Raw genomic sequence first — 8,746 nt, forward strand, 5'->3', positions numbered from 1 at the left:
GGTTTCTAATCCCCGCGGTGGGTGAGGGAAGCGCGGCAGCCGCAAGACCGGCAGGAACCGGGAGGTCTGTGCCTAGAAAAATCGGCGGCAGTTGGAACTGCCATGATCCGTGAATGTGGAGGGGGGTCTTCTGAGCTGCTAACAGAAGTGACCTCTTGAAAGCAACTCATTTTAATCTGACGAGGAGGGTCAGACTAAGAATTTTCAAAGGAGTGCAGGATCCTCAGTCTGGCGCACAGACCCACTGTCTGCACACTTGGGCTCTTTCCGACTCTGATTGCTAAGCCCAATACATAGAAAAACCCAGGTGGAAAGGCCCTGAAAGACTGCAGGGGGAAGTTGTTTTTTCGGAACCTGGGGAGCAGAGCTGGGTGTGACCATCGGAGAGGCAGCTCTGAGGCGCACACCTCCACAAACCTGTAGTGAGTGCCATAGAGGGGGGGAAAAAAAAAAAAAAAGCTAGAGAGGCCTGGAAATCAATTCAGAAACACTGCCACCCAGGGGCTGAAACGCTAATTGTCTCTGGTGTAATCAAAAATAAATACGAGAAATTAAGACACGGCTGGCTTAAAAAGCAGGACTGGCTTACAACACTGAGGAGCCGTGGAATGAAGCTGAACTGAAATACCGCCCAGACTGGGAAACAGGCGTACCAAACAGAATAATAGAGGAAGTGAATGACAGCCGCTACTGCACATTTTAGTCTTCCTATTTTTTAATTTTAAATTCTTTTTTCAATTTTTTTAATTTTTTATTCTCATTTTTTATTTTCATTTTTTGCATCTTTTACTTAAGAAACTAAATTTTTTTCTTTTTCCTCACTCTATTTTCACCTTTTTAATTATTACATTTTTACTTTCAATCAGCATTATTATTACTATTATTTTACTTTTTTTTTTTAATGTCATTTGATTTTCTCTTTCTTTTATTTTGGGATTAGTGTCCTACTTTCTATTTGCATCTTTCCCTTACAATCATTTTACCCTATCTCAAAGCTAACATTATGCCATCACTCTCCTCCTAACCTTTCCCCTTTTGTTCTCCTGTTTATCTTAACCCTTCTGGCTTTAGATTTTCCCTACTTTTTCAGTTTACTCTCTGCTAAAACTTCACCCTACTTATATATCTAATTCCCAACCCCCTGCTCCAAATCCATACAAACCTCTCAACACTACCTAAAAAAAAATTATTTCTCTCTCTGGCCTTTTGTTGTTGTTTGCTTGAATGTTGATTAGATTGAATTTTTATGCTTTTTTATGAGATTTTTTTGATTATTCTTTTTGTTTGTTTGTTTGGTTCTTTTGTTTGCTTTGTTTTTGTTTGTTTTTTACTTTTGTTTTCCCTTGTCTCACTTGATATTAGCTGGTGTTGCAGTTTGTATTAATCTCCAGGCTCGTGTTGCTGGAATTTGCTGGGAATAGTGATTGTTCTAGTGGAGTTTACTCCCCATATATATAGTTTGTTCCCCTTTTCTCTCTTAGTATCGTTCTTGTCTCTCTTACTTTTTTTTTCTTTTCTTTTTTTTTTCTTTCTGCTCTTTTCCCAAGTTCAGATTCACACTCGTTTTTTGTTTTGTTTTTTTTTTTGTTCTTTCTTTTTACTCTCCCTCTTCCTCTCCTATTCCCTAATTTGTCTTTCTCTGGTGGTTACCTTTATTGGAGGTTATTAATATCGTGAATACAATTGTGTTCAGTGCCTTGTCTGTTGTGCCTGGTTGTGTTGTATTTTGTACCTTTAAATCAACGCCGGAGAGAGAGATCTATATAACCAGACATCCGGAGAAGAGAGACCATGAGGAGACAAAGAAATAGCCCCCACAGAAAAGAAAAGCAGGCATCACCAGAAAAGGAAGTAAACGATTTAGAGGCAAACAACCTATCAGAGAAAGAATTCAGAGAAATGGTCATAAGGTGACTGAAAATCATGATAGAAATGCCATAGATTTCTTGGCATTAATTCTGTATCCTGCTACATTGCCAAATTCATTTATTAAGACTAATATTTTTTGACGGAGTCTTTAGGGTTTTCTATATAGAATATCATGTCATCTGCAAATAAGGACAGTTTTATTTATTCTTTTCCAATTTGGATGCTTTTTATTTCTTCTTCTTATCTGATCGCAATGGCTAGTACTTCCAGTACTATGTTGAACAGGAGTGGTGAGAGTGGGCATCCCGCATCTCTATCTTGCTCCTGTTCTTAGGGGAAATGGTTTTAGTTCTTATATGCATATATACATTAACTATGGACATAGACAATGGGGGGGCAGGTGAAGGCCTGCGGCAGGACAGGAACTTGGTGGAGGGGAGCAATGGGGGAAAAAGGGAGACATCTGTAATATTCTCAATAATAAAGATGTAAAATAAACAACAACAAAAATTATAGCTCCATTTTCATGAGTGTGCTTAAGAACATAAAAAAGCTGGCCCCGAAATTTTCAGGGTCTTTACACAAGTGATGGGAATAATAGCGGTTTATGTTTTCATCTTTTTACATACCTATGAAATAGAATCTGAAATGAGGATGCCTTTTATAGATTAATGAAATAATGAAGCTTTCTAAAGATATAAAAATTAAAGTTAAATAAACAATATATAAAGAAAGTTAAGAGTTTCAGCCCTGGCCAATGTGACTCAGTTGTTTGGGTGTCATCCCATACACTGAGAGCTCACTGGTTCAAATCCTGGTCAGGGCACATGCCAACTATGCAGGCTTAGTCCCCATTAGAGAAGCATGCAGAAGGCAGCCGATTGATGTTTCTCTTTCATCAATGTTTCACTCTCTCCCTCTCCCTTCCTGTCTAAAATATCAATTAAAACATAAAAAAATAGAATTCCATTACTATTGCACCAAAAAATTTAAGATACGTAGGAATAAACTTAACTAAGGAGGTAAAAGACCTGTACTCGGCAAACTACAAAACATTGAAAAAAGAGATAGAGGAAGACATGAACAAATGGAAGAATATACAATGTTCATGGTTTGGTAGAATCAACATCATTAAACTGTCCATACTACCCAAAGCAATTTATAGACTTAATGCAATCCACATTAAAATACCAACAGCATATTTCACAGACCTAGAAAAAACTCTCCAAATCTTCATCTGAAATAAAAAAAGACCCCGAATAGCCACAACAATCCTGAGAAAGAAGAACAAAGTTGGAGGGATCACAATCCCAGATATCAAGCTATATTACCAAGCCACGGTTCTCAAAACTGCTTGGTACTGGCACAAGAACAAACATATAGACCAATGGAAGAGAACAGAGAACCCAGAAATAGACCCAAGACATTATGCTCAATTAATATTTGACAAAGAAGGCAAGAGTATACAATGGAGTCAAGACTGTCTCTTTAATAAATGGTGCAGGGAAAATTAGTCAGATACATGCAAAAAAGAAAAAAAATAAAACTAGGAGAGACAAAATGGCGGTGGAAAAGACAGATGTGTCCCAAGCCTTGTCCTGGAGCAGATAGAATGAACAGCTGAAACGAATAACATCCAACCCGAATTGGCGAATGAGACTCAGTGGGTGAGACAATTTGTAGCTGGGAAGGACATAGGATCCCTGGAAAAAGGTAAAATAAAGGATCTTGGCATGAGAGTCAGCCAGAACTCTGAGTCTAGAGGATCAGAGGGAACCTGGACAGCACTAAGCCGCGTCCCTGGGGACAGTTACAGCGTCTGACTGTGGAAGAAAGTCCACAGAACTGCTGGACTGCAGGGGGCTACAGAACTGGGTCCACAGTCACAAAAGGCTGAACCCAGAGGGGGCAGCCTGAAGGGCTGGCCAGACCACGCAGCACCGGCAGAAGAGGAGTGCACAGAGGCCCAGTCTTGTCCCTTCCAGTGTCCTGAGCCTTTCTTCACTGAGCCTAGTTCACAGGACCTTTCAGATACAGACACTTACCTGTGGCTGAGGTGAGGGAGAAGGTGAGGGCTCTTGGAGTCTAGGGAGAGTATGAGATCCAGGAGAAGTGGCAGTGAGTCGGGCACTGAGTCATACCTGTGCCGGGGACCTGGGCAGCCATTTTGTCCTGAAGAGATAGCCCCTCCCTCCAGTTTCCAGGCAACCAATACAGCCACACCCAGATCCCACCCTGAATGGTACAAAGATTTGAGAAAAAAATGCAAATAATCCTTGAGAGTCCAAAGGGACTGGCCTAAAGACAGCACAGAAGACTGGGATCTTAAGCCAGACAAAGGAACGACACTTCACTTTTTCATTTTCATTTTTATTTTTTTATTATTATTTCATCTCTTTTTTTTCTGCTTTTTTCTTTGTTTCCCTGTTTTTATTTGTTGCTCTATTTTCTATTTCTTTTTCCATCACTCTATTTTATTTTATTATTATTATTTTCTCATTCTCTTTCTTCTTATCCACCCATGCCCTTTCTACTTTCTCCACACTGAACTGAGGACCTCCCCATATTCATCCAATTCTTTTTTTTAAATTTCTTTATTGATTAAGGTATCACATATTTGTCCTCATCCACCCATTCCCATCCCAAACCCCTCCCCACACATGCCCCCACCCCCCTGTTGTCTTTGACCACTGGTTAGGCTCATATGTATCCATAAAATCCTTTGGTTGATCTCTCCCCTTTATTCCCACCCTCCCCTACCCTTCATCCAATTCTTAACCTTATTTTCTGTATATAAGCTCAGCCTCTACAGATTCTGCCCCCACCCTCTTTGCTGGGTGTTTGATGTTTGTATTTTTTTGGTTTATCTATTGGTTCTGTGGTGTTTTCCACCCATATATATATACATTCTCCTCTTTCTTACTTTTTATTTTCTCTCTTATCTTTTTCTCTCTCTTCAATATCATTTGTGCTCTCTGTTCTCTACCCTAATTCTCTTTTCTCAGGTGGTTACTTATAGTGGAGTCATTGGTGTTGTGAGTACATTCGTGCTTTGTTCCCTTTGTGTTGTGTCTTGTCGAGGTGAATTTTATCCTGTCTGGCCAGGTGCTAGAGAGCAAGCCACATAACCAGACACCTGGAGAGGAAAATCCATCCACGTATGGGTCAATAACACCCAGACCCAAATACAGAGGCAGGAAGAATGCGACAGTGAGGGAGAGAGCGTGAGTGACTGAGGGAGCAAAAGTGGAGTGTGTGGTCATGTGAGGTGTGTGTGTATGTATGTGAGTAAGGCACAGTGAGATCCCCCAGGACCTTCAGGGGCAGGCTAACCGGGATCAGCTAACTAGGCAACCTCTGCTACTGTTGTAAACAGCACTGGTAGACCAGATCATCCTCAGAGGCCTAGATTTTTTAAAGGGGAGAGCAGCTGTAACTGGGAGCCCAGCCTTACCTCCACCCAGGGTACCCTCAGATAACCCCTGGGACTCTACAGCCACCCCTGCCTGGGACCTCCTACCTTGGCTGTGGTCCCACGGTCAACGAGTCTCCAGCCACCCCAGGCACAGCCACCCCTGTGAGTTCTGAAGTGCACTCGCCTCTGACCAGCCCAACGCTCTAGCACAGGGCACGGCAACGATGCGAGCAGCAGACACGTGAGGAGCCTGCTCCCATACAAGGAGCAGCAGCCCTGTGAACAGCCTGCCCCAGGCCTAAGAGCAGCAGCCTCATGTGGCCTGCCCCATTCCAAGTAGCAGCAGCTGTGTGAGCAGCCCACCCACGATTGAGGAGCAGCAGCCCCGCGCAGCCCACCCCTGTCCGAGGAGCAGCAGCTGCACGCAACCCATACCCTGCACCTGTCTGAAGAGCAGCAGCTGCACAAGCAACCTGCCCCATCCGAGGAGCAGCAGCTGTGTGAGCAGCCTGCCCCAGTACATTGAGTAGCAGCCTTATGCAGCCTGCACTGGTCTGAATAGCAGGAGCCACATGCAGCCTGCACCTGTCTGACAAGCAGCAGCTGGGTGAGCAGCCCACCCCCATCTGAGGAGCAACAGCCGCATGTGCAGCTCACTCCTGCCCAAGGAGCAGCAGCCAAGCAAGCAGCCCATCCCCCCTCCGAGGAACAGCAGCTGAGCGAGCAGCCCACACCAGTACAAGGAGCGGCAGCCCTGCAAGCAACCTGCCCCTGTCCAAGAAGCGGCAGACTCACGAGCAGCCTGCCCATCTAAGGAACAACAGCATTGTGCAGCAGGCCTGACCCAAAGAGCAGTACCCATGTGGGCAGTCCACCCCCATCCAAGGAGCAGCAGCCATGTGAGCAGCCTGCCCCCATCCAAGGAGCAAAAACTGCATGCAACCCACCCCCATCTGAAGAACAGAAGCCCCGTGATCAGCCCACCCCCATCAGAGGAGCAGTAGGAGTGCTAGTGCCTGATGCCACCAGCCAGAGAAGACACCACTGCTGCGAACAGCACCCACCAGAGGAACTGCTGCCAATTGAGGAGCAGCTGCTTCCACAACTGCTTGGGGAGCAACCGCAGCCCAAGGAGCCACTGCTACCCAAGGAGCAGCCCTTGCACGACTCAACATCTAGATCAGACGGTGAGACCAAAAATGGGTAGACAAAGAAACCCCCAAAGGAAAGAAGAGGAGAAATCACCAGAGAAACTGCTAAGTGAAACAGAGGCATGCAATATGTCAGAGAAATAATTCACAATAAGGGTCGTACAGTTCATAAACTCGATGGATGAAAAAATTAACAGCTTATGTAAGAATCAAGAAGAAATGGATGAAAAATTCAATAAGGTATGTAAGAATCAAGGAGAAATGAAGAGAAATATAGCTGCAATAAAAAAATGCCATGGAAAGTTTCAACAGTAGACTAGGAGAAGTGGAGGACCAAATTAGCGAATTAGAAGACAGGGAAGCAAAACACACCCAAACAGAACTGCAATTGGGGAAAATAATTAAAAGACAGGGGTAGAGCCTAAGGGAGTTATGGGACAACATGAAATGAAGCAACATACGAATAATTGAGGTGCCAGTACAACAGGAAGAGGACCAAGGTATAGAAAACGTATAAGAAATAATGTCAGAAAACTTTTCTGAGGTGTGGAAGAAAAAAGTCATGCAAGCACAGTAAGTCCCAAACAAGATGAACCCAAAAAGACCCACACCAAGGCACATCATAATTACAATGGCAAATGTTCAGGACAAAGAGAGAATCTTAAAGGCTGCAAGAAAGAGACAGAAAGTTATGTACACAGGAGCTCCCATTAGATTATCAAATGAATTCTCAAGAGAAACACATCAGGCCAGAAAAGAATGGAAGGAAACTGACAAAGTGATGCAAAGCAAGGGTCTGAATCCAAGAATACTCTATCCAGTAAGGCTACCATTCAAAACTGAAGGGGAAATAAGGAACTTCACTGACAAAAACAGGCTAAGGGAATTTATCACTACCAGGCCAGCAATGGAAGAAATGCTTAAGGGACTGGTGTAAAAAGAAGAAATAAAAAGGTAAGACAGAACACAGGCACAAAAAATAAAAAATGGCTACAAACAATTACCTTTCAATAATAATTTTAACCCTTTGCACTCGGATGTCGAGTGTGACTCGACACGGTTAGCAGTAGAATAAAGATAAAGGAATCGAAAAAAGCAAGTGAGTGCAAAGGGTTAAATGTAAACGGACTAAATGCTCCAATCAAAAGACATCGAGCTGAAACCGGTTTGGCTCGCCGAAACTGGTTTGGCTCAGTGGATAGAGCACTGGCCTGCGGACTGAAGGTTCCCAGATTCAATTCCGGTCAAGGGCATGTACCTTGGTTGTGGGCAAATCCCCAGTGGGGGGTGTGCAGGAGGCAGCTAATAGATGTTTCTCTCTCATCGATGTTTCTAACTCTCTATCCCTCTCCCTTCCTCTCTGTAAAAAATCAATAAAATATATTTTTTAAAAAAAGATATCAAGTGAGTGAATGGATAAAAAAGCATGACCCATATGTATGCTGTTTATAAGAGACCCACCTCAGAACAAGAGACACACACAGACTGAAAGTGAAGGGATAAAAAAATATATTTCAGGCAAATGGAAATGAAAAAAAGCTGGAGTAGCAATACTTATATCTCACAAAACAGACCTCAAAGTGAAGGCCATAAAAAGAGATATGGAAGGCCATTTCATAACACTAAAGGGATTGTTACAACAAGAGGATATAACCCTGATAAACATATATGCACCCAATGCAGGAGCACCCAAGCAGATTTAAAAAACTCCTCGAAGACATCAATGGAGAGATTGACAACAATACAATCATAGTAGGAGACTTTAATACACCACTGACATCACTGGATAAATCCAATAGACAAAAAATCAGCAATATTAAATGACTCACTAGAGCACTGGACTTAATTGACATCTTCAGAACATTTCACCCCAAATCCACAGAATATACGTTCTTCTCAAGTGCACGTGAAACATTTTCAAAAATAGATCACATATTGGGTCACAAGGAAAGTCTCCCAAAATTCAAGAAGATTGAAATCATATCAAGCATTTTCTCACACCACAATGGCATAATATTAGATATAAACTACAATATAATCAAACCAAAAATTCAAACACTTGGAAGCTGAATAGCTTGCTATTAAACAATGATTGGGTTACCAAAGAGATCACTGAAGAAATTAAAAACATCCTGGAAAATAATGACAATAAAAACACAACAAGTGCAAACTCGATCTGCACTAACTCATCCACTAACTCTGCATGATGTTGCAGAAGTGAAGGGAACCAGGTTTGCTAAAGTAATTGTGGTGATAGAAATGTATTAGCCTCAGAAGCTACTGAGGTGGTTCATTCTATCCTAGTACAGTG

At 42.6% G+C, this 8,746-nt stretch overlaps 1 non-coding gene across 1 annotated transcript; it reads left to right on the forward strand.

The window, feature by feature from the left end:
* The first annotated feature begins 8,613 nt into the window (after positions 1–8,613).
* LOC114229202 (small nucleolar RNA SNORA66) lies at positions 8,614–8,746 on the forward strand. Its single transcript, XR_003615287.2, has one exon. It is a non-coding gene; the product is annotated as a small nucleolar RNA SNORA66 (small nucleolar RNA).

Source organism: Eptesicus fuscus, chromosome 1 (assembly GCF_027574615.1).
Source record: "Eptesicus fuscus isolate TK198812 chromosome 1, DD_ASM_mEF_20220401, whole genome shotgun sequence".
NCBI lineage: Eukaryota > Metazoa > Chordata > Mammalia > Chiroptera > Vespertilionidae > Eptesicus > Eptesicus fuscus.